At 47.0% G+C, this 23,919-nt stretch overlaps 13 non-coding genes and 2 pseudogenes across 13 annotated transcripts; 2 read left to right on the top strand and 13 right to left on the bottom strand.

Annotated features, from left to right (window-relative positions):
• The first annotated feature begins 10,896 nt into the window (after positions 1-10,896).
• On the top strand, positions 10,897-11,060 carry LOC134951183 (U1 spliceosomal RNA). The gene has a single exon (XR_010183971.1). It is a non-coding gene; the product is annotated as a U1 spliceosomal RNA (small nuclear RNA).
• Positions 11,061-11,212: 152 nt separating this feature from the next.
• LOC134952401 (U1 spliceosomal RNA) lies at positions 11,213-11,375 on the top strand. The gene has a single exon (XR_010184933.1). It is a non-coding gene; the product is annotated as a U1 spliceosomal RNA (small nuclear RNA).
• A 2,060-nt stretch (positions 11,376-13,435) lies between these two features.
• Positions 13,436-13,599, bottom strand: LOC134951200 (U1 spliceosomal RNA). The gene has a single exon (XR_010183985.1). It is a non-coding gene; the product is annotated as a U1 spliceosomal RNA (small nuclear RNA).
• A 672-nt stretch (positions 13,600-14,271) lies between these two features.
• On the bottom strand, positions 14,272-14,432 carry LOC134952119 (U1 spliceosomal RNA). Its single transcript, XR_010184723.1, has one exon. It is a non-coding gene; the product is annotated as a U1 spliceosomal RNA (small nuclear RNA).
• A 152-nt stretch (positions 14,433-14,584) lies between these two features.
• Positions 14,585-14,748, bottom strand: LOC134951392 (U1 spliceosomal RNA). Its single transcript, XR_010184141.1, has one exon. It is a non-coding gene; the product is annotated as a U1 spliceosomal RNA (small nuclear RNA).
• A 695-nt stretch (positions 14,749-15,443) lies between these two features.
• LOC134953491 (U1 spliceosomal RNA) lies at positions 15,444-15,585 on the bottom strand (annotated as a pseudogene).
• Positions 15,586-15,730: 145 nt separating this feature from the next.
• Positions 15,731-15,885, bottom strand: LOC134953172 (U1 spliceosomal RNA; annotated as a pseudogene).
• Positions 15,886-16,556: 671 nt separating this feature from the next.
• LOC134953048 (U1 spliceosomal RNA) lies at positions 16,557-16,719 on the bottom strand. Its single transcript, XR_010185389.1, has one exon. It is a non-coding gene; the product is annotated as a U1 spliceosomal RNA (small nuclear RNA).
• A 152-nt stretch (positions 16,720-16,871) lies between these two features.
• Positions 16,872-17,035, bottom strand: LOC134951614 (U1 spliceosomal RNA). The gene has a single exon (XR_010184321.1). It is a non-coding gene; the product is annotated as a U1 spliceosomal RNA (small nuclear RNA).
• Positions 17,036-17,706: 671 nt separating this feature from the next.
• On the bottom strand, positions 17,707-17,869 carry LOC134952554 (U1 spliceosomal RNA). The gene has a single exon (XR_010185053.1). It is a non-coding gene; the product is annotated as a U1 spliceosomal RNA (small nuclear RNA).
• A 152-nt stretch (positions 17,870-18,021) lies between these two features.
• LOC134951532 (U1 spliceosomal RNA) lies at positions 18,022-18,185 on the bottom strand. The gene has a single exon (XR_010184255.1). It is a non-coding gene; the product is annotated as a U1 spliceosomal RNA (small nuclear RNA).
• A 671-nt stretch (positions 18,186-18,856) lies between these two features.
• Positions 18,857-19,019, bottom strand: LOC134952844 (U1 spliceosomal RNA). Its single transcript, XR_010185232.1, has one exon. It is a non-coding gene; the product is annotated as a U1 spliceosomal RNA (small nuclear RNA).
• Positions 19,020-19,171: 152 nt separating this feature from the next.
• Positions 19,172-19,335, bottom strand: LOC134952358 (U1 spliceosomal RNA). The gene has a single exon (XR_010184901.1). It is a non-coding gene; the product is annotated as a U1 spliceosomal RNA (small nuclear RNA).
• A 673-nt stretch (positions 19,336-20,008) lies between these two features.
• Positions 20,009-20,171, bottom strand: LOC134952237 (U1 spliceosomal RNA). Its single transcript, XR_010184805.1, has one exon. It is a non-coding gene; the product is annotated as a U1 spliceosomal RNA (small nuclear RNA).
• Positions 20,172-20,323: 152 nt separating this feature from the next.
• Positions 20,324-20,487, bottom strand: LOC134950836 (U1 spliceosomal RNA). Its single transcript, XR_010183685.1, has one exon. It is a non-coding gene; the product is annotated as a U1 spliceosomal RNA (small nuclear RNA).
• Positions 20,488-23,919: the final 3,432 nt, after the last annotated feature.

The raw sequence follows: 23,919 nt of genomic DNA, 5'->3' as shown, positions 1-23,919 counted from the left end.
GATTCCTTTTGGAAATCTGCAGTCTTTTATCTGGAGATTTCCAAGCTTTTTTACATAACTCGTTCAGCTCGTGTGAGGGGGGAAAGGTTACCTCAAGCTTCTTTCCCTTGTACATATGTACCCTCTTGTCAGCGACAGGGGGTTACTCTGTGATGTGCAAAACATCTTTTATTGCCATAATCATAAATCGAATGGATTTTGCCAATTTTGGCTGTAACTTTGCATCATCGTAATCGACACTGGAGTCAGAATCCGTGTCGGTATCTGTGTCAACAAACTGGGATAGTGGGCGCTTATGAGACCCTGACAGTCCCTGCAACATAGGATCAGGCATGGGTTGAGACCCTGACTGTCCCAAAGCTTCTGCCTTGTCTAATCTTTTGTGCAATGAGTTTACACTAGCATTTAAAACATTCCACATATCCATCCAATCAGCTGTCGGCGGAGACACCACATTCATTTGCTCCCGCTCCTCTCTAATATAGCCTTCTTCCTCAGACATGTCGACACACGTGTACCGACACACCACACACACAGGGAATGCTTTTTCTGAAGACAGTTTCCCCACAAGGCCCTTTGGAGAGACAGAGAGGGAGTATGCCAGCACACACCCCAGCGCTATATAACCCAGGAATAAAACAGTAACTTAATGTTTGCCCAGTAGTGCTGCTGTATGTAATTTGCGAATTATGTGCCCCCCCCCCCCCCCCCTCTTTTCAACCCTCTTGTCTAACGTGGTATAAGCAGGGTAGAGTCCGGGGAGCTTCCTCTCAGCGGTGCTGTGGAGAAAAAATGGCGCTGGTGAGTGCTGAGGGAGAAGCCCCGCCCCCTCGGAGGCGGGCTTCTGTCCCGCTTAAACTGTAAAATTGGTGGGGGCTCATACATTTATACAGTGCCCAGCTGTATATATGTTATATTTTTGCGAAAGAGGTTTATATTGCTGCCCAGGGCGCCCCCCCTGCGCCCTGCACCCTTACAGTGACCGGAGTATGTTAGGTGTATGGGAGCAAAGGCACACAGCTGCAGTGCTGTGCGTTACCTCAGTGAAGATCATGAAGTCTTCTGCCGCCTCTGAAGTCTTCTTTTCTTCTCATACTCACCCGGCTTCTATCTTCCGGCTCTGCGAGGGGGACGGCGGCGCGGCTCTGGGACGGACGGCGAGGGTGAGATCCTGCGTACCAATCCCTCTGGAGCTAATGGTGTCCAGTAGCGTAAGAAGCAGGACCTTGCAACTCAGAGAGTAGGGCTGCTTCTCTCCCCTCAGTCCCTCGATGAGGGAGTCTGTTGCCAGCAGTGCTCCCTGAAAATTAAAAACCTAACAAAATACTTTCTGTCAGAAAGCTCAGGAGAGCTCCTGAAAAGCACCCAGTCTCCACTGGGCACAGTATCAAACTGAGGTCTGGAGGAGGGGCATAGAGGGAGGAGCCAGTGCACACCCAGAACTAAAGTCTTTCTTAAAGTGCCCATGTCTCCTGCGGAGCCCGTCTATCCCCATGGTCCTTACGGAGTCCCCAGCATCCTCTAGGACGTTAGAGAAAATAGGATTTTAATACCTACTGGTAAATCCTTTTCTCTTATTCCGTAGAGGATGCTGGGCACCCGTCCCAGTGCGTACTGTGTCTGCAGTTATTAAATGGCCCTTAACTCCAGAACATTTATGTGGAGACAACTTTCCTGACTTGACCATCTTCCTTGGATGTTTTCCCCCTGTGTGACTGCTCCCCAGCCTCGGAGGTTTGCATCCGTGGTCCCTAGGATCCCGTCCTGGATCCCAAACCATCGCCCCTCTAGGTGGTGAGAACTGTGCAGCCACCAATGGAGTGAGATTCTGGTCTTGGAAGACAGGATTATCCTCCGGTGCATGTGTAGGTGGGATCCGGACCACTTGTCCAACAGGTCCCACTGGAACACTCTGGCATGGAGCCTGCCAAACTGAATGGCCTCGTAGGCCGCAACCATCTTCCCCAGCAACCGAATGCATTGATGGATTAACACTCTTGCTGGTTTCAGAATTTGTTTGACCAGACTCTGGATCTCCAGAGCCATTCCACTAGAAGAAAACCTCTTCTGTGTCCAGTATCACTCCCAAAAACAACAACCGCGTCATTAGGACCAACTGCGATTTTGGCAAGTTTAGGAGCCAACCATGTTGTTAAAGAACTGTCAGGGAGAGTAGATGTTTTGCACCAACTGGTACCGGGATCTCGCCTTTATCAGGAGATCATCCAAGTACGGGATAATTGTGACTCCTTGCTTGCGAAGGAGAACCATCATTTCCGCCATCACCCTGGTGAAAATCCTCGGAGCCGTGGACAGACCAAACGGCAACGTCTGAAATTGGTAATGACAATCCTGAATTGCAAACCTCAGGTAGCTTGATGCAGTGGCTAAAAGGGAACATGTAAGTAGGCATCCTTTATGTCTACCAAAACCATGAAATCTCCTTTATCCCCCGGACTGGAGATCACTACCCTGAGAGATTCCATCTTGAAATTGAATTTCTTTAGGTAGAAATTAAGGGATTTCAGATTTAAGATTGGTCTGACTGAGCCGTCCGGCTTCGGGACCACGAAGAGGCTTGAATAAAAACCTTCTCCCTGCTGACTAAGGCTGATTTGAACAATCGGTGAGGGGGAACTTCTTGAAACCCCAGTTTGTACCCTTGGGACACTATTTGTAAAACCCACGAGTCCAGGTCCGAATGAATCCAGAACTGACTGAAGAGTTTTAGACGTGCCCCCCAGTGGCTGAACTAGCGAGCAGTGGGCCCATGTGCGACAAAATGGCTTGGGCCCCCCCCCCATCCCATCCCATCCAAGTCCACCCCCTCACCCCTGGAGAGGATCTGGTGAGGGGGGCCTGCTCAGGGAAGTGGATACCTAGCAACAGTGCCGTAACTAGACATTTTAGCAGTGTGTGCAAGAAACGGCATTGGAGCCCCACCCCTGCATGCAAAACAGGGGCAGTGCGCGCCGTAGGCGCGCGCAAAAAAACATAGTGGCGTGGCTTCGTGGTTAAGGGGTGTGGCCAAAAAATAATACCAATTCATAAAACGGTGCACAGTAGTCTCCATTATTCAAATTACGCCGCACAGTAGCACCACTACACCAGGTAGAGACCCTTTTACACCTTACGGCGGACAGATTCCTCTTTTTACACATTACAGCAGACAGCGTCCTCTTTTTACACATTACAGCAGACAGCGTCCCCTTTTTACACATTACGGCAGACAGCATCCCCCTTTTTTACACAACGGCAGACAGTGTGCCCTTGTTACACATAGCGGCAGACAGCGTACATTTTTTTCACATAACGGCAGACAGCCTGCCCTTGTTAAACATAGCGGCAGACAGCGTACACTTTTTACACATAACGGCAGACAGCCTGCCCTTGTTAAACATAGCGGCAGACAGCGTACACTTTTTTCACATAACAGCAGTCAGCCTGCCCTTGTTACACATAATGGCAGACATCGTACACTTTTTACACATTACAGCAGACAGCTTGCCCTTGTTACACATTACAGCAGACAGCTTGCCCTTGTTACACATTATGGCAGACAGCGTGCCCTTGTTACACATTACGGCAGACAGCATCCCCCTTGTTACACATTACGGCAGGCAGATTCCCCCTTGTTACACATTGCGGCAAGCAGATTCCCCCTTTTTACACATTGCGGCAAGCAGCTTCCCCCTTTTTACACATTGCGGCAGGCAGATTCCCCCTTTTTACACATTGCGGCAGGCAGTCCCCCTTTTTACACATAGCTGCAGGCAGATTCCCCCTTTTTACACATAGCGGCAGGCAGATTCCCCCTTTTTACACATTGCGGCAGGCAGTCCCCCTTTTTACACATAGCTGCAGGCAGATTCCCCCTTTTAACACATAGCTGCAGGCAGATTCCCCCCTTTTACACATAGCTGCAGGCAGATTCCCCCTTTTTACACATAGCGGCAGGCAGATTCCCCCTTTTTACACATAGCGGCAGGCAGATTCCCCCTTTTTACACATAGCGGCAGGCAGATTCCCCCTTTTTACACATAGCGGCAGGCAGTCCCAACAAAGAAAGAAAGAGAAGAAAGAAAGAAAGAAAGAAAGAAAGAAAGAAAGAAAGAAAGAAAGAAAGAAAGAAAGAAAGAAAGAAAGAAAGAAGAATTATACTTACCCTCTCCGCTGGCTCAGGCTCCTCGTGCAGCTTGACGATTCCCGGGCAGTAGAGAAGGAGGAGGAGGGAGGTGGAGGAGGGAGCCGCAGCAGCGCTGTGTTATTGGTGGAGGCGCTGCTGCTGCTGCCCCTCTGCTTCACTATAGGCTGTTCTCGGAAGACAGCCTATAGTGAAGCAGAGGGGCAGCAGCAGCAGCGCCTCCACCAGTAACAAAGCGCTGCTGCGGCTCCTTCCTTCACCTCCCTCCTCCTCCTCCTCCCCCCCGTGCCGCTGCTCCTCTCATCTCCAAGCGACCCTCCTCCCTCTTCGTGTGTTACAGAGGTGGCAGCGTGTCTGGTGCTGCGGCTGCTGCCCGTAGTGCCCTGGCCTGATCTGTTCGTTACGACGGGCGGGCGGCGGGAGTCGCAGGACGCAGACCCGACGGGAGCGCTGGTGTGCGGCTGCGGCATGATACAATGAGTCATTGTGACTCATTGTAATGCCGGCGGCTGTGGGCCCTTGAGTGCGGCGGGGCCCCAGTGCAATGCACTGCCTGCCCTGCCAGTAGTTCCGCCCCTGGTGCCCCCCACTGGTGTGGGCTCCTGCAAGAGAGCCCCAGCGTCATGCAGTGGATTTGGCAGAAGCAGAGGACTCTGCTCCTGCGATCTTGAAGAGGCTTCTTGGAGTCAGCATCAGCATTCCCTTGGTGAATCCACAATGCCCTCCTATCCGAGACTGCCATGAAATTGGCCCGTGAGCACTTGTGCCCGGTGTAGGATTTTTAAATATGTGTTGTTTACTGTATGCAAGGGTTTAAAACCTTTTAGGAACTGATATCTAAGGTGTATTACATGTAGTTTAAAAAAAACAAAAAAGGTTTATTTTATGGCAGTAGTTTCCAAACTGGGGTTCTTGCACTGGTAGCATAGTTTGGTGGTCCAGGACCAATTAAAATTATTTATACTTTATTAAATTGGCAAAACCATTCCCTCACAACATAACTGAACCTGAGGATGACATGCTATAAACACAATTTACTTAATTTTATATTTTTTTCTGAATTTCTCAATAAAAAAAACTTTGGCCTAGGGATGCCGTGAAACAAATTTTGATACTATTTATTTATATAGTGCTCTTTCTCCAACAGGACTCAAGGCGCTTGAGATATGGCTTCTGGAACTGAACACAGGATTCTAAATGTGGCTGTACCAAGGACCTATACAGTGGCATTACAGGTTGAGTATCCCTTATCCAAAATGCTTGGGACCAGAGGAATTTTGGATATCGGATTTTTCTGTATTTTGGAATAATTGCATACCATAACGAGATATTATGGTGATGGGACCTAAATCTAAGCACAGAATGCATTTATGTTTCATATATACCATATACACACAGCCTGAAGGTCATTTTAGCCAATATTTTTTATAACTTTGTGCATTAAACAAAGTGTGTGTACATTCACAGAATTCATTTATGTGTCATATACACCTTATACACACAGTCTGAAGTTCATTTAATACAATATTTTTAATAACTTTGAGTATTAAACAAAGTTTGTGTACACTGAGCCATCAAAAAACAAAGGTTTCACTATCTCAGTCTCACTCAAAAAAGTCCGTATTTTGGAATATTCCGTATTTCGGAATATTTGGATATGGGATACTCAACCTGTATTACTTTTTTCTGCTACTGGTTCTTTACCTATGCAAACAAGCATCTGACTTGCCTTTCCTATTGCTTTGTTACATTGCTCACCTGAAATAGTAATACTTAGATAGCTTTCCTCTTGCCATTATAATGCCCTTAATATTATAGTTAGCCTTTGTATTTTTGAGACGTGTATGATTTTGCATTTTTTGGCATTAAATGTTGCCATGTTCTTGACCATTCCTCTAGTCCAGGGGCGGAACTGCCAGAGACAACGGAGTCAGTTGCCGCCGGGCTCCAGCCCTAAAGGGGCTTCCTCCATTGCCCTCCGGCTGTTACGTGCCCTTCCTACTAAATAGACAAAGGCGCTACCAGCAGGGTCTCGCAGTTTGTACATTCCATGCCGTAACACCCTTCTTTCCACCTTTTTAAAGACCCAGCCCAGCAGCCTCGCCGCTGCCACCACCGCTAGCTGCAGCACTGCCAGCGGTGGGGTGCCCCTGCTTCTTCTCACACCACAGATAGCTGTGCAGCACTGCAACTGCCTGCCTGATTGCTCCGCCCCCTTCCGGCTCCCAAGCACCTCTGCTGCCCAGTGATCCAGGAGCCTGCTGCTAGGAAGAAGTGGCCGAGCTTCAGCAAGCGAGTCTGGACACTGGCGGAGGAAGCCATGATAACCAGATAATGGGGAGTGGAGAGCCAGTTCCAAGGTAATACTTTATACAGCTGGTTGAGATCCTGGTCGGTGGATATGGATTCCAAGAAAACCCTGGAGGTGCTTCCTTTCAAGGGAGACACTCTCTTTGGAGAAGACCTCAATAAGATTGTAGCTGATCTGGCTACTGCTAAAACAGCTTGCCTACCTAGTATGACTCCTACCACGCAGAAGGCTAAAAGTACTTTCCCTTGGCCCTTTCATCCTCAAGGTAAAGCGTACCCAAGGTCAGGCATACCCAAAGCAAGCTCATGCTTCCAGACCTGCCAAGCCCAGACTGAAGCAAGCCTGGGCTGCCCATCAGCCTGCTTCCAAAACGGACAAGCCTGCCGCATGACGGTGCAGGCCTCCCTCTGGGGGATCCCAGGGTGGGGGGCCCGACTTCTAGGTTTGGCATAATTCTAAGCTAGAGAATTCTGTTTGGAGCTCACCTTGTACTTTGTGAAGAAATAATCAGCATTGTGGCTGAGCAGATACATGTAGTGTGTGGCTGCAAACTGCATGGATCTGCTGCGTTGTAATGCTGATACTTTTTTTTTCAAAGTACCAATAGCTTCATATAATGTTCACAATTTTTATGCAGGATCAAATAGCTCAATAGGTAGGGTGTTTGATTAGAATTCAACAGGTTATAGGTTTGAATCCTGGGTATGGTAGTTTGAGATGTGTTATTTAATAAAGTATGTTGTTCTGACTGCCGGCATCCTATCACCTGGGATATCATACTAAATAAATGGAGTTGATCAATTTTTTTTAATTTTTTTTTTAAACTAGGGACAATTTCCAGATACTTTTCTTTATAACTGAGATTGCCCCCTGGAACTTCACATCAGTTGACAACTATGCATGAGTGGGCAGTGCTTGCTCTGGATCTGCCCACCCATTTATGTGCCGTCATAAAAGAAAGCACAACTGACAGTTATCCTGGGCGTACACTACACAATTATCTGTCAGGCTATCTATCCAGTCTGGATGGATGGAATGAAAATCTGGTAATGTATAGGAGCAAATGTCAATTAACCATTTGCTCCCAAACACTAGAAAAGTGGTCAAAAATGGTCATTACACAAATTGGTTAAACCCAAAATTTAACCAATTTGTTTAGGGGACCATTTTTGTCCATTTTCTAGTGTTTGAGAGTAAATCGTTGATGGTCATTTGCTCACATAGATAACCGGATTTCTATTCCAACCAGCCAGTGTTGGAGATATGGTCTGCCAGATTACATAATGCATACCAGAGCCATAACTAGACTTTTTGGTGCCCTGTGACAGATAATTATATGCCCCCCCTCCCCATTTTTGCAATATGGACAAAAGGCGCATGCCTTGTGGGGAAGGGGCATAACAAGATTGGTCTCAGAGAAAGCACATGAGATATGAAGATATATCTAGTATACTTGACACTCAATGGTTTGTGGTATTGCCGGGGTGCCCTCCTTAAATGCATATACAGTCACACATGGCGTGTTTGTGCAAATGGCATATCAGCAGTCAGCACTAACTGGTGACATGCCATTTGTACAAGTAAGCCATGTGTGACTAGTATATAAACATACTTTATTAAATAACACCTCAAACTATCATACCCAGGATTCAAACCTATAACCTGTTGAATTCTAATCAAATACCCTACCCATTGAGCTACTTGATCCTGCATCTATTCTAACCTCCAAAAACAGATTCAGTTGCATTTTCCAGCGTGTTTTGTTTGCGCCTTTGCAAATGTCTTACATCGACAAACTTATTTAGTACTATTTTGCAAATAGGGTTACATTGTCGCAACATTGTGTTCCCTAATTGCTTGATTTTTTTAAATGCAACAATTGATAAAGACACCTGATAATTGCTCTGTGGAGTCTTATTTTGTGTCTACTTCTTATCTACATTTAATTCCCTACCTCTAATCAAGGCATTTTTAAATGCTGGGGGCTGCCAGGACGTGAGGCCTACCTAGACTTTAGATCTGAATTTGAATGTACTTGTGAACTAACTTAATTTCCTACTTCTAAATTCATTCCTAAATTCAATACTTACATTAATCCTGTAGTTGGGCATTTTGAGCCTTCAATTGTGGGCATTGCTTTGTGTCCAAACCAGCAGCTGGTGGTGTGCATTTGCTGGAAAGGCATCGAAGACCTCCGATATGCTGCATCTCCTGATGTGTGTCTCCCTCAAGTGGCTGTCAGCAAATGCATGCTAGACACCCCATTCCAAGCTGATTGTGACATCACGGAACATGCATCATAGAACAGGCATGCTAGAATATGGGTCTTCAACCTGCGACCCTCCAGCTGCTGTGGAACTACATATACCAGCATGCCCTGCCTCAGTTTTAGCATACCTTAATAGCAAAACTGTGGCAGGGCATGCTGGGATGTGTAGTTTCACAGCAGCTGGAGGGCCACAGGATGAAGACCCATGTGCTAGAGCCAAGCCGCAGGTACATTGAATGCTAGCAAGCTGAATGTTTAAATCATTTTTGTTCCGCAGCATTCCAATGCGGAAGATTCCATGGAACCAGAGATTATTCCATTGAGAAGGACATGCTGCCTGGATGACTGCACTGTGCAAATTAAATCACGGAGCCAGTTGGCTTGTGGGTGGCTCTGGTGACTGGGTGGTTGGGTGGGCGGTGTGTCGGAGGTGGAGCACATGCAAATGAATGTGTATCATCCAGCTAGTGAGAGTGAAAACTCATGCAGGAGTGTGCCTGCTTGTCAGTGGGTTATGCACCTTGCCAGGCGTCAAATCTACATGGAGCAGCTGGAGGGGACAAGAGCAGGTTTGCAAAATATAGATAGAAGAGCATATATGCTGGCGCATTCTCCATGATTGTGTCAGCTTATGTTTTGGTGCACTGCACTTTCCTTCACTAAGTTTTAGCCATTTTGGTTAAATGCAAGTGTAGTTGCTTCTCGCCCTTTTGGCTGTGATCTTGTATCGTGGTTGAAGAGTCTGCTGGAGGGATTGTTTTCTTCATTGGCGAGAGACTGAAGATATTCCAGGATGGAAGGCTTGGGAACACTATCCGTTTTTCAGTTGTGGAAGAGTTGAAAGACCGGATTGGACTACATTCTATAGTAAAGGATATCTTTGTATTTATTAATCCTCCCTTTATATGTGTCTGTCTTTCAATAAAGCTTCGGGCTTGTGATTCCCTCACCCTCTTACACTCCACACACATAGCCTTATTAACTGTTGTATTATTGTATTGTTTAAATGTATAGTGCAGTTCATGATTTATAGTGTAGGCTGGCCTGTGCTGTAGTTCTTGAACTGTACTATACCGACAGCATTTGTATTGTGTTTTGGCTGTGCTGCAAAACGGTACTTAAGTGTGTAATGTTTATGTATGTTTTTTTGCTTCTTTATGTCAATAAAGACTGCTTTTTCAATCCAATATCTGAAAACAATCAATGTTTATCTTTGATGGCAATAGAAGTGGTATGATATTTGCTGCTTTTGAAAGGCAATATCTGATATGTCCCCTATCTGGGAACCATATATTAAATGGCTTTTCAGAAAAGGGAGATGGGAGAAGAGCTTTCAGTACTTGTAGGACCGATGCTCATTTCCTATTCTAGCCTCCAAAAACAGATTCAGTTGCATTTTCCAGCGTGTTTTGGATGCGCCTTTGCAAATGTCTTACATCGACAAACTTATTTAGTACTATTTTGCAAATAGGGTTACATTGTTGCAACATTGTGTTCCCTAATTGCTTGATTTTTTAAATGCAACAATTGATAAAGACACCTGATAACTGCTCTGTGGAGTCTTATTTTGCGTCTACTTCTTATCTCCACTATTCTGACTTCTCCTGTCTGCTTACTTTGTGCCTTCCAACGCACAATGCGAACTACAGGTAGTGCTGCAGGGCCCACACCCTTTTAGTTGCCTTACAGAGCAGCTCTGGAGCTATTACAGTGCCCAGCTGCTGCAAGTAATCAGCTTGAATGCTTCAGGGGCTGTGGCATAGCCAACATGAGCACCAAACCGAAGTAGGGTGGAGGTGTTTAATGCGAACTAGGGGTCATCCAAGCGCCGCAAAAGGCCGCCATGCCCTGCACGCCCCTTTTCTCTTTTCATATGCAGACGAGGGTTGAAGCCAACTTTGACCCACTGCTTGGATGACATCACCATATGCAAATCCATCTGCTGCAGGCCTTCCCCCAGGAATGCTTGCACTAGTTGTTGCATTTTGTTTGTTGTTTGGGGGTGCTTCAGTATTAGGTAGCCTTCTGCCCTCCCATGTTCATCTGAAAATATGTGTTCTCCCTGCAGTTGTTGTCCCCAGATGAGAGTTCCCTTGTGCTGCCTCAGTTGAATCTCCTTTACTTGACAGAGATGTGCCTGAGCAGCGGCCCTCCCCAGCCCTATCCCAAATCATACTTATTTTGCATAGGAGATACCATGGTCATGAAGATTGTTCTCCCAGGGTGAGGTTCATTCATTGCATTCTGGGTATGCTGACCCCTGTGATTTCCCCAAATGTGGGAAACTTTACAGCATTATTTGTGGTAGTGGGGGACTGTGTTTGTGCTTTCCTCTGGTCAGCTCTGGTAAAAGTCAGATTTCTTTGTCTCAGATCTTCCTCTAGCCTTGTTCTTCTTTCGAGAGTTTCCTTGTGCTGCCTCAGTTGGATCTCCTTCACTTGACAGGGGGGTGCCCGAGCAACGACCCTCCCCAGCTCTAGCCCAACTCCTACTTACCTGCCAGGTGAGATACTATGATCATGAAGGTGCTTCTCCCAGGGCAAGGCTCACCCATCGCACTCTGGGTGTGCTGCTCCTGCGATTTCCCCAAATGTGGGAAACTTGACTGCATAATTTGTGTTTCCCCTGGTCGGCTCTCGTATAATTCAGATCTCTTTGTCTCAGGTCTCTCTCCAGCCTAGTTTGCTGTCTGTTTCCACTTCTCTTTTCTTGAGCCGCTCCCTTCTATGCCCTTGCGCACTATCCCAGGATAATTATGGTAGCTGGTCTGCGGGTAACAGCTCTCAGATCCACTTCTAGAAAAAATGCAACAATGTAATTTGAGTGACAAACTGCAGAGATGAACGCTTTCTGTGACTGCTGCACAGGGATCACACAAACTCTATTCATAGGGCTGACTTCACTTAGGGGAGATGTTCTCGCCCCGCAAAGAAGTGCGAGTATATAACGCACTTACGGTACCATTGGATTTACAGATATTTTTTTGCAATACACTATGGGGGTCATTCTGAGTTGATTGCTCGCTATTTAAAACGGTGGAGTTAACATATCTCACGTGGAAGGTGGTCATGTTATTAGCCTTGGCTTCGGCTAGGCGAGTGTCGGAATTAGCGGCTTTGTCACATAAAAGCCCATATTTGGTGTTCCATGTGGATAGAGCGGAATTGCGGACCCATCCTCAATTCCTACCAAAAGTGGTCTCATCTTTTCATATGAACCAACCTATTGTGGTGCCTTTGGCTACGCGTGACTTGGAGGATTCCGAGTTACTTGATGTGGTCAGGGCTTTGAAAATTTACGTGGCCAGGACGGCTAGAGTCAGGAAAACTGAAGCGCTGTTTGTCCTGTATGCAACCAACAAGATTGGTGCCCCTGCTTCAAAGCAGGCTATTGCTCGCTGGATTTGTAACACGATTCAGCAAGCGCATTCTATGGCTGGATTGCAGTTACCGAAATCGGTCTAGGCCCATTCCACGAGGAAAGTGGGCTCTTCTTGGGCGGCTGCCCGAGGGGTCTCGGCACTACAGCTGTGTCGAGCTGCTACTTGGTCAGGTTCAAACACCTTTTCAAAATACTATAAGTTTGATACCCTGGCTGAGGAGGAACTCATGTTTGCTCAATCGGTGCTGCAGAGTCATCCGCACTCTCCCGCCCGTTTTGGAGCTTTGGTATAATCCCCATGGTCCTTACGGAGTCCCCAGCATCCTCTAGGACGTTAGAGAAAATAAGATTTTAAACCTACCGGTAAATCTTTTTCTCGTAGTCCGTAGAGGATGCTGGGCGCCCGTCCCAAGTGCGGACTACTTCTGCAATACTTGTATATAGTTATTGCTTCAATAAGGGTTATGTTATAGTTGCATCGGTCCTGCACTGATGCTACAGTATGTTGTTTTTTCGTACTCATAACTGGGTAGTTTATCACAAGTTATACGGTGTGATTGGTGTGGCTGGTATGAATCTTGCCCTGGATTAACAAAATCCTTTCCTCATACTGTCAGTCTCCTCTGGGCACAGTTTCTCTAACTGTGGCATAGAGGCGCATAGAGGGAGGAGCCAGTGCACACCCAGAACTAAAGTCTTTCTTAAAGTGCCCATGTCTCCTGCGTAGCCCATCTATCCCCATGGTCCTTTCGGAGTCCCCAACACCCTCTACGGACTACGAGAAAAAGATTTACCGGTAGGTTTAAAATCTTATTTTCTACTTTATTCTTTTCTATCCTAGTTTATTACGACCAACTCTCATCCAAGGAGTTTGATATTCTACTACCTGCATGCAATTTAAATTGCTTAAATTGTTTATATGGTTGATTTGTCCTTCACAACCCATAATCTGCAACTTGGATGTACTTGTGTCATTGAAAATCTTATAATAAAAATGTTTATATATTGAAAAAAAAAGTTATAAGACATATGCATTCAATATTTGAAGAAACAAAATAAAATAAAGCTATGTATTGGGTTTCACTAACAAGCACATTGGAAGACTTGACTACTGTTAAAAGACATGCATTACATGGTATAGAGCCACAAACCACAATGTAGTAAAATAAAAACAAACTTACATGTGCTAGAGCTGGGGAGGGTCGCTGCTCGGGCAGCCCCCTGTCAAGTGAAGGAGATCCAACTGAGGCAGCACAAGGGAACTCTCGAAAGAAGAACAAGGCTAGAGGAAAATCTGAGACAAAGAAATCTGACTTTTACCAGAGCTGTCCAGAGGAAAGCACAAACACAGCCCCCCACTACCACAAATAATGCAGTCGAGTTTCCCACATTTGTGGAAATCACAGGGGTCAGCATACCCAGAATGCAATGAATGAACCTCACCCTGGGAGAACAATCTTCATGACCATGGTATCTCCTATACAAAATAAGTATGATTTGGGATAGGGCTGGGGAGGGCCGCTGCTCAGGCACATCTCTGTCAAGTAAAGGAGATTCAACTGAGGCAGCACAAGGGAACTCTCATCTGGGGACAACAACTGCAGGGAGAACACATATTTTCAGATGAACATGGGAGGGCAGAAGGCTACCTAATACTGAAGCACATCCAAACAACAAACAAAATGCAACAACTAGTGCAAGCATTCCTGGGGGAAGGCCTGCAGCAGATGGATTTGCATATGGTGATGTCATCCAAGCAGTGAGTCAAAGTTGGCTTCAACCCTCGTCTGCATATGAAAAGAGAAAAGGGGCGTGCAGGGCATGGCAGCCTTTTGCGGCGCTTGGATGACCCCTAGCTCGCATTAAACACCTCCACCCTCCTTCGGTGTGGGGCTCATGTTGGCTATGCCCCAGCCCCTGAAGCATTCAAGCTGATTTCTTGCAGCAGCTGGGCACTGTAACAGCTCCAGAGCTGCTCTGTAAGGCAAATAAAAGGGTGTGGGACCTGCAGCACTACCTGTAGTTCGCATTGTGCGTTGGAAGGCAAAAAGTAAGCAGACGGGAGAAGTCAGGATAGTGCGCAAGGGCATAGAAGGGAGGGGCTCAAGAAAAGAGAAGTGGAAACAGACAGCAAACTAGGCTGGAGAGAGACCTGAGACAAAGAGATCTGAATTATACGAGAGCCGACCAGGGGAACACAAATTATGCAGTCAAGTTTCCCACATTTGGGGAAATCGCAGGAGCAGCACACCCAGAGTGCAATGGGTGAGCCTTGCCCTGGGAGAAGCACCTTCATGATCATAGTATCTCACCTGGCAGGTAAGTAGGAGTTGGGCTAGAGCTGGGGAGGGTCGCTGCTCGGGCACCCCCTTCTCAAGTGAAGGAGATCCAACTGAGGCAGCACAAGGAAACTCTCGAAAGAAGAACAAGGCTAGAGGAAGATCTGAGACAAAGAAATCTGACTTTTACCAGAGCTGACCAGAGGAAAGCACAAACACAGTCACTCACTACCACAAATAATGCAGTCAAGTTTCCCACATTTGGGGAAATCACAGGGGTCAGCATACCCAGAATGCAATGAATGAACCTCACCCTGGGAGAACAATCTTCATGACCATGGTATCTCCTATGCAAAATAAGTATGATTTGGGATAGGGCTGGGGAGGGCCGCTGCTCAGGCACATCTCTGTCAAGTAAAGGAGATTCAACTGAGGCAGCACAAGGGAACTCTCATCTGGGGACAACAACTGCAGGGAGAACACATATTTTCAGATGAACATGGGAGGGCAGAAGGCTGCCTAATACTGAAGCACCCCCAAACAACAAACCAAATGCAACAACTAGTACAAGCTTTCCTGGGGGAAGGTCTGCAGAAGACGGATTTGCATACGGTGATGTCATCCAAGCAGTGGGCCAAAGTTGGCTGGAACCCTCATCTGCATATGAAAAGAGAAAAGGGGTATGCAGGGCATGGCGGCCTTTTGCGGCGCTTGGATGACCCCTAGTTCGCATTAAATACCCCCAACCTCCTTCTGTGTGGGGCTCATGTTGGCCATGCCCCAGCCCCTGAAGCATTCAAGCTGATTTCTTGCAGCAGCTGGGCACTGTAACAGCTCCAGAGCTGCTCTGTAAGGCAAGTAAAAGGGTGTGGGCCCTGCAGCACTACCTGTAGTTTGCATTGTGCATTGTAAGGCACAAAGTAAGCAGACGGGAGGAGAAGTCAGAATAGTGCACAAGGGTATAGAAGGGAGGGGCTCAAGAAAAAAGAAGTGGAAACAGACAGTAAACTAGGCTGGAGAGAGACCTGAGACAAAGAGATCTGAATTATATGAGAGCCGACCAGGGGAAACACAAATTACGCAGTCAAGTTTCCCACATTTGGAGAAATCACAGGGGCAGCACACCCAGAGTGCAATGGGTGATCCTTGCCCAGGGAGAAGCAACTTCATGATCATAGTATCTCACCTGGCAGGTAAGTAGGAGTTGGGCTAGAGCTGGGGAGGGTCGCTGCTCGGGCACCCCCCTGTCAAGTGAAGGAGATCCAACTGAGGCAGCACAAGGGAACTCTCGAAAGAAGAACAAGGCTAGAGGAAAATCTGAGACAAAGAAATCTGACTTTTACCAGAGCTGACCAGAGGAAAGCACTACCACAAATAATGCAGTCGAGTTTCCCACATTTAGGGAAATCACAGGGGTCAGCATACCCAGAATGCAATGAATGAACCTCACCCTGAGAGAACAATCTTCATGACCATGGTATCGCCTATGCACAATAAGTATGATTTGGGATAGGGCTGGGGAGGGCCGCTGCTCAGGCACATCTCTGTCAAGTAAAGGAGATTCAACTGAGGCAGCACAAGGGAACTCTCATCTGGGGACAACAACTGCAGGGAGAACACATATTTTTAGATGAACATGGGAGGGCAGAAGGCTGCTTAATACTGAAGCACCCCCAAACAACAAACCAAATGCAACAACTAGTGCAAGCATTCCTGGGGGAAGGCCTGCAGCAGATGGATTTGCATATGGTGATGTCATCCAAGCAGTGGGTCAAAGTTGGCTTCAACCCTCGTCTGCATATGAAAAGATAAAATTAGCATGCAGGGCATGGCGGCCTTTTGCGGTGCTTGGATGACCCCTAGTTCGCATTAAACACCTCCACCCTCCTTCGGTGTGGGGCTCATGATGGCTATGCCCCAGCCCCTGAAGCATTCAAGCTGATTTCTTGCAGCAGCTGGGCACTGTAACAGCTCCAGAGCTGCTCTGTAAGGCAAGTAAAAGGGTGTGGGCCCTGCAGCACTACCTGTAGTTTGCATTGTGCGTTGGAAGGCACAAAGTAAGCAGACGGGAGAAGTCAGGATAGTGCGCAAGGGCATAGAAGGGAGCAACTCAAGAAAAGAGAAGTGGAAACAGACTGCAAATTAGGCTGGAGAGAGACCTGAGACAAAGAGATCTGAATTATACGAGAGCCGACCAGGTGAAACACAAATTATGCAGTCAAGTGTCCAACATTTGGGGAAACCGCAGGAGTAGCACACCCAGAGTGCAATGGGTGAGCCTTGCCCTGGGAGAAGCACCTTCATGATCATAGTATCTCACCTGGCAGGTAAGTAGGAGCTGGGCTAGAGCTGGGGAGGATCGCTGCTCGGGCACCCCCCTGTCAAGTGAAGGAGATCCAACTGAGGCAGCACAAGGGAACTCTCGAAAGAAGAACAAGGCTAGAGGAAGATCTGAGACAAAGAAATCTAACTTTTACCAGAGCTGACCAGAGGAAAGCACAAACACAGTCCCTCACTACCACAAATAATGCAGTCCAGTTTCCCACATTTGGGGAAATCACAAGGGTCAGCATACCCAGAATGCAATGAATGAACCTCACCCTGGGAGAACAATCTTCATGACCATGGTATCTCCTATGCAAAATAAGTATGATTTGGGATAGAGCTGGGGAGGGCCGCTGCTCAGGCACATCTCTGTCAAGTAAAGGAGATTCAACTGAGGCAGCACAAGGAAACTCTCATCTGGGGACAACAACTGCAGGGAGAACACATATTTTCAGATGAACATGGGAGGGCAGAAGGCTGCCTAATACTGAAGCACCCCCAAACAACAAACCAAATGCAACAACTAGTGCAAGCATTCCTGGGGGAAGGCCTGCAGCAGATGGATTTGCATATGGTGATGTCATCCAAGCAGTGGGTCAAAGTTGGCTTCAACACTCATCTGCATATGAATAGAGAAGAGGGGCGTGCAGGGCATGGCGGCCTTTTGCGGCGCTTGGATGACCCCTAATTCGCATTAAACATCTCCACCCTCCTTCGGTGTGGGGCTCATGTTGGCTATGCCCCAGCCCCTGAAGCATTCAAGCTGATTTCTTGCAGCAGCTGGGCACTGTAACAGCTCCAGAGCTGCTCTGTAAAGCATTTAAAAGGGTGTGGGCCCTGCAGCACTACCTGTAGTTTGCATTGTGCGTTGGAAGGCACAAAGTAAGCAGACAGGAGAGGTCAGAATAGTGCGCAAGGGCATAGAAGGGAGCGGCTCAAGAAAAGAGAAGTGGAAACAGACAGCAAACTAGGCTGGAGAGAGACCTGAGACAAAGAGATCTGAATTATACGAGAGCCGACCAGGGGAAACACAAATTATGCAGTCAAGTTTCCCACATTTGGGGAAATCACAGGGGCAGCACACCCAGAGTGCAATGGGTGAGCCTTGCCCTGGGAGAAGCACCTACATGATCATAGTATCTCACCTGGCAGGTAAGTAGGAGTTGGGCTAGAGCTGGGGAGGGTCGCAGCTCGGGCACCCCCCTGTCAAGTGAAGGAGATCCAACTGAGGCAGCACAAGGGAACTCTCGAAAGAAGAACAAGGCTAGAGGAAGATCTGAGACAAAGAAATCTGACTTTTACCAGAGCTGACCAGAGGAAAGCACAAACACAGTCCCCCACTACCACAAATAATGCAGTCAAGTTTCCCACATTTGGGGAAATCACAGGGGTCAGCATACCCAGAATGCAATGAATGATCCTCAACCTGGGAGAACAATCTTCATGACCATGGTATCTCCTATGCAAAATAAGTATGATTTGGGATAGAGCTGGGGAGGGCCGCTGCTCAGGCACATCTCTGTCAAGTAAAGGAGATTCAACTGAGGCAGCACAAGGGAACTCTCATCTGGGGACAACAACTGCAGGGAGAACACATATTTTCAGATGAACATGGGAGGGCAGAAGGCTGCCTAATACTGAAGCACCCCCAAACAACAAACCAAATGCAACAACTAGTGCAAGCATTCCTGGGGGAAGGCCTGCAGCAGATGGATTTGCATATGGTGATGTCATCCAAGCAGTGGGTCAAAGTTGGCTTCAACCCTCGTCTGCATATGAAAAGAAAAAAGGGATGTGCAGGGCATGGCGGCCTTTTGCGGCGCTTGGATGACCCCTAATTCACATTAAACACCTCCACCCTCCTTCGGTGTGGGGCTCATGTTGGCTATGCCCCAGCCCCTGAAGCATTCAAGCTGATTTCTTGCAGCAGCTGGGCACTGTAACAGCTCCAGAGCTGCTCTGTAAAGCATGTAAAAGGGCGTGGGCCCTGCAGCACTACCTGAAGTTTGCATTGTGCGTTGGAAGGCACAAAGTAAGCAGACGGGAGAAGTCAGGATAGTGCGCAAGGGCATAGAAGGGAGCGGCTCAAGAAAAGAGAAGTGGAAACAGACAGCAAACTAGGCTGGAGAGAGACCTGAGACAAAGAGATCTGAATTATACGAGAGCCGACCAGGGGAAACACAAATTATGCAGTCAAGTTTCCCACATTTGGGGAAATCGCAAGAGCAGCACACCAAGAGTGCAATGGGTGAGCCTTGCCCTGGGAGAAGCACCTTCATGATCATAGTATCTCACCTGGCAGGTAAGTAGGAGTTAGGCTAGAGCTGGGTAGGTTCGCTGCTCGGGCACTTCCCTGTCAAGTGAAGGAGATCCAACTGAGTCAGCACAAGGGAACTCTCGAAAGAAGAACAAGGCTAGAGGAAGATCTGAGACAAATAAATCTGACTTTTACCAGAGCTGACCAGAGGAAAGCAAAAACACAGTCCCCCACTACCACAAATAATGAAGTCGAGTTTCCCACATTTGGGGAAATCACAGGGGTCAGCATACCCAGAATGCAATGAATGAACCTCACCCTGGGATAACAGTCTTCATTACCATGATATCTTCTATGCAAAATAAGTATGATTTGGGATAGGGCTGGGGAGGGCCGCTGCTCAGGCACATCTCTGTCAAGTTAAGGAGATTCAACTGAGGCAGCACAAGGGAACTCTCATCTGGGGACAACAACTGCAGGGAGAACACATATTTTCAGATGAACATGGGAGGGCAGAAGGCTGCCTAATACTGAAGCACCCCCAAACAACAAACCAAACGCAACAACTAGTACAAGCATTCCTGGGGGAAGGTCTGCAGAAGACAGATTTGCATACAGTGATGTCATCCAAGCAGTGGGCCAAAGTTGGCTGGAACCCTCATCTGCATATGAAAAGAGAAAAGGGGTATGCAGGGAATGGCGGCCTTTTGCGGCGCTTGGATGACCCTTAGTTCGCATTAAACACCCCACCCTCCTTCGGTGTGGGGCTCATGTTGGCAATGCCCCAGCCCCTGAAGCATTCAAGCTGATTTCTTGCAGCAGCTTGGCACTGTAACAGCTCCAGAGCTGCTCTGTAATGCAAGTAAAAGTTTGTGGGCCCTGCAGCACTACCTGTAGTTTGCATTGTGCATTGGAAGGCACAAAGTAAGCAGACAGGAGGAGAAATCAGGATAGTGCACAAGGGTATAGAAGGGAGGGGCTCAAAAAAAAAGAAGTGGAAACAGACTGCAAACTAGGCTGGAGAGAGACCTGAGACAAAGAGATCTGAATTATATGAAAGCCGACCAGTGGAAACACAAATTATGCAGTCAAGTTTCCCACATTTGGGGAAATCACAGGGGCAGCACACCCAGAGTGCAATGGGTGAGCCTTGCCCTGGGAGAAGCACCTTCATGATCATAGTATCTCACCTGGCAGGTAAGTAGGAGTTGGGCTAGAGCTGGGGAGGGTCGCTGCTTGGGCACCCCCCTGTCAAGTGAAGGAGATCCAACTGAGGCAGCACAAGGGAACTCTCGAAAGAAGAACAAGGCTAGAGGAAGATCTGAGACAAAGAAATCTGATTTTTACCAGAGCTGACCAGAGGAAAGCACAAACACAGTCCCCCACTACCACAAATAATGCAGTTAAGTTTCCCACATTTGGGGAAATCACAGGTGTCAGCATACCCAGAATGCAATGAATGAACCTCACCCTGGGAGAACAATCTTCATGACCATGGTATCTCCTATGCAAAATAAGTATGATTTGGGATAGGGCTGGGGAGGGCCGCTGCTCAGGCACATCTCTGTCAAGTTAAGAAGATTCAACTGAGGCAGCACAAGGGAACTCTCATCTGGGGACAACAACTGCAGGGAGAACACATATTTTCAGATGAACATGGGAGGGCAGAAGGCTGCCTAATACTGAAGCACCCCCAAACAACAAACCAAATGCAACAACTAGTGCAAGCATTCCTGGGGGAAGGCCTGCAGCAGATGGATTTGCATATGGTGATGTCATCCAAGCAGTGGGTCAAAGTTGGCTTCAACCCTCGTCTGCATATGAAAAGAGAAAAGGGGCGTGCAGGGCATGGCGGCCTTTTGCGGCGCTTGGATGACCCCTAGTTCGCATTAAACACCTCCACCCTCCTTCGGTGTGGGGCTCATGTTGGCTATGCCCCAGCCCCTGAAGCATTCAAGCTGATTTCTTGCAGAAGCTGGGCACTGTAACAGCTCCAGAGCTGCTCTGTATGGCAAGTAAAAGGGTGTGGGCCCTGCAGCACTACCTGTAGTTCGCATTGTGCGTTGGAAGGCACAAAGTAAGCAGATGGGAGAAGTCAGGATAGTGCGCAAGGGCATAGAAGGGAGCGGCTCAAGAAAAGAGAAGTGGAAACAGACAGCAAACTAGGCTGGAGAGCTCTTCTGTCTATATTTTGCAAACCTGCTCTTGTCCTCTCCAGCTACTCCATGTAGATTTGACGTCTGGAAAGGTGCATAACCCACTGACAAGCAGGCACACTCCTGCATGAGTTTTCTCTCTCACTAGCTGGATGATACACAATCATTTGCATGTGCTCCACCTCCGACACACCACCCACCCAACCACCCAGTGACCAGAGCCACCCACAAGCCAACTGGCTCTGTGATTTAATTTGCACAGTGTAGTCATCCAGGCAGCATGTCCTTCTCAATGGAAGGATCTCTGGTTCCATGGAATCTTCCACATTGGAATGCTGCGGAATAAAAAGGATTTAAATATTCAGCTTGCTAGCATTCAATGTACCTGCGGCTTGGCTTTAGCACATGGGTCTTCATCCTGTGGCCCTCCAGCTGCTGTGAAACTACACATCCCAGCATGCCCTGCCACAGTTTTGCTATTAAGGTATGCTAAAACTGAGGCAGGGCATGCTGGGATGTGTAGTTCCACAGCAGCTGGAGGGTCGCAGGTTGAAGACCCATGTTCTAGCATGCCTGTTCTATGATGCATGTACCGTGATGTCACAATCAGCTTGGAATGGGGTGTCTAGCAGGCATTTGCTGACAGCCACTTGAGGGAGACACACATCAGGAGATGCAGCATATCGGAGGTCTTCGATGCCTTTTCAGCAAATGCACACCACCTGCTGCTGGTCTGGACACAAAACAATGCCCACAATCGAAGTCCCAAAATGCCCAACTACAGGATTCATGTAAGTAGTGAATTTAGGAATGAATTTAGAAGTAGGAAATTAAGTTAGTTCACAAGTACATTCAAATTCAGATCTAAAGTCTAGGTAGGCCTCACGTCCTGGCAGCCCCCAGCACTTAAAAATGCCTTGATTAGAGGTAGAGAATTAAATGTAGATAAAAAGTAGACACAAAATAAGACTCCACAGAGCAGTTATCAGGTGTCTTTATCAATTGTTGCATTTAAAAAATCAAGCAATTAGGGAACACAATGTTGCAACAATGTAACCCTATTTGCAAAATAGTACTAAATAAGTTTGTCGATGTAAGACATTTGCAAAGGCGCATCCAAAACACGCTGGAAAATGCAACTGAATCTGTTTTTGGAGGCTAGAATAGGAAATGTGCATCGGTCCTACAAGTACTGAAAGCTCTTCTACCATCTCCCTTTGTACATTCAAATTCAGATCTAAAGTCTAGGTAGGCCTCACGTCCTGGCAGCCCCCAGCATTTAAAAATGCCTTGATTAGAGGTAGAGAATTAAATGTAGATAAGAAGTAGACACAAAATAAGACTCCACAGAGCAGTTATCAGGTGTCTTTATCAATTGTTGCATTTAAAAAATCAAGCAATTAGGGAACACAATGTTGCAACAATGTAACCCTATTTGCAAAATAGTACTAAATAAGTTTGTCGATGTAAGACATTTGCAAAGGCGCATCCAAAACACGCTGGAAAATGCAACTGAATCTGTTTTTGGAGGCTAGAATAGGAAATGAGCATTGGTCCTACAAGTACTGAAAGCTCTTCTCCCATCTCCCTTTTCTGAAAAGCCATTTAATATATGGTTCCCAGATAGGGGACATATCAGATATTGCCTTTCAAAAGCAGCAAATATCATACCACTTCTATTGCCATCAAAGATAAACATTGATTGTTTTCAGATATTGGATTGAAAAAGCAGTCTTTATTGACATAAAGAAGCAAAAAAACATACATAAACATTACACACATAAGTACCGTGTTGCAGCACAGCCAAAACACAATACAAATGCTGTCGGTATAGTACAGTTCAAGAACTACAGCATAGGCCAGCCTACACTATAAATCATGAACTGCACTATACATTTAAACAATACAATAATACAACAGTTAATAAGGCTATGGGTGTGGTGTGTAAGAGGGTGAAGGAATCACAAGCCCGAAGCTTTATTGAAAGACAGACACATATAAAGGGAGGATTAATAAATACAAAGATATCCTTTACTATAGAATGTAGTCCAATCCGGTCTTTCAACTCTTCCACAACTGAAAAACGGATAGTGTTCCCAAGCCTTCCATCCTGGAATATCTTCAGTCTCTCGCCAATGAAGAAAACAATCCCTCCAGCAGACTCTTCAACCACGATACAAGATCACAGCCAAAAGGGCGAGAAGCAACTACACTTGCGTTTAACCAAAATGGCTAAAACTTAGTGAAGGAAAGTGCAGTGCACCAAAACATAAGCTGACACAATCATGGAGAATGCGCCAGCATATATGCTCTTCTATCTATATTTTGCAAACCTGCTCTTGTCCCCTCCAGCTGCTCCATGTAGATTTGACGCCTGGCAAGGTGCATAACCCACTGACAAGCAGGCACACTCCTGCATGAGTTTTCACTCTCACTAGCTGGATGATACACATTCATTTGCATGTGCTCCACCTCCGACACACCGCCCACCCAACCACCCAGTCACCAGAGCCACCCACAAGCCAACTGGCTCCGTGATTTAATTTGCACAGTGCAGTCATCCAGGCAGCATGTCCTTCTCAATGGAATAATCTCTGGTTCCATGGAATCTTCCGCATTGGAATGCTGCGGAACAAAAATGATTTAAACATTCAGCTTGCTAGCATTCAATGTACCTGCGGCTTGGCTCTAGCACATGGGTCTTCATCCTGTGGCCCTCCAGCTGCTGTGAAACTACACATCCCAGCATGCCCTGCCACAGTTTTGCTATTAAGGTATGCTAAAACTGAGGCAGGGC

The sequence above is a fragment of the Pseudophryne corroboree genome, chromosome 8 (genome assembly GCF_028390025.1).
Source record: "Pseudophryne corroboree isolate aPseCor3 chromosome 8, aPseCor3.hap2, whole genome shotgun sequence".
Classification (NCBI taxonomy): Eukaryota; Metazoa; Chordata; class Amphibia; order Anura; family Myobatrachidae; genus Pseudophryne; species Pseudophryne corroboree.
This window is presented reverse-complemented; position numbering and strand designations above follow the sequence as displayed.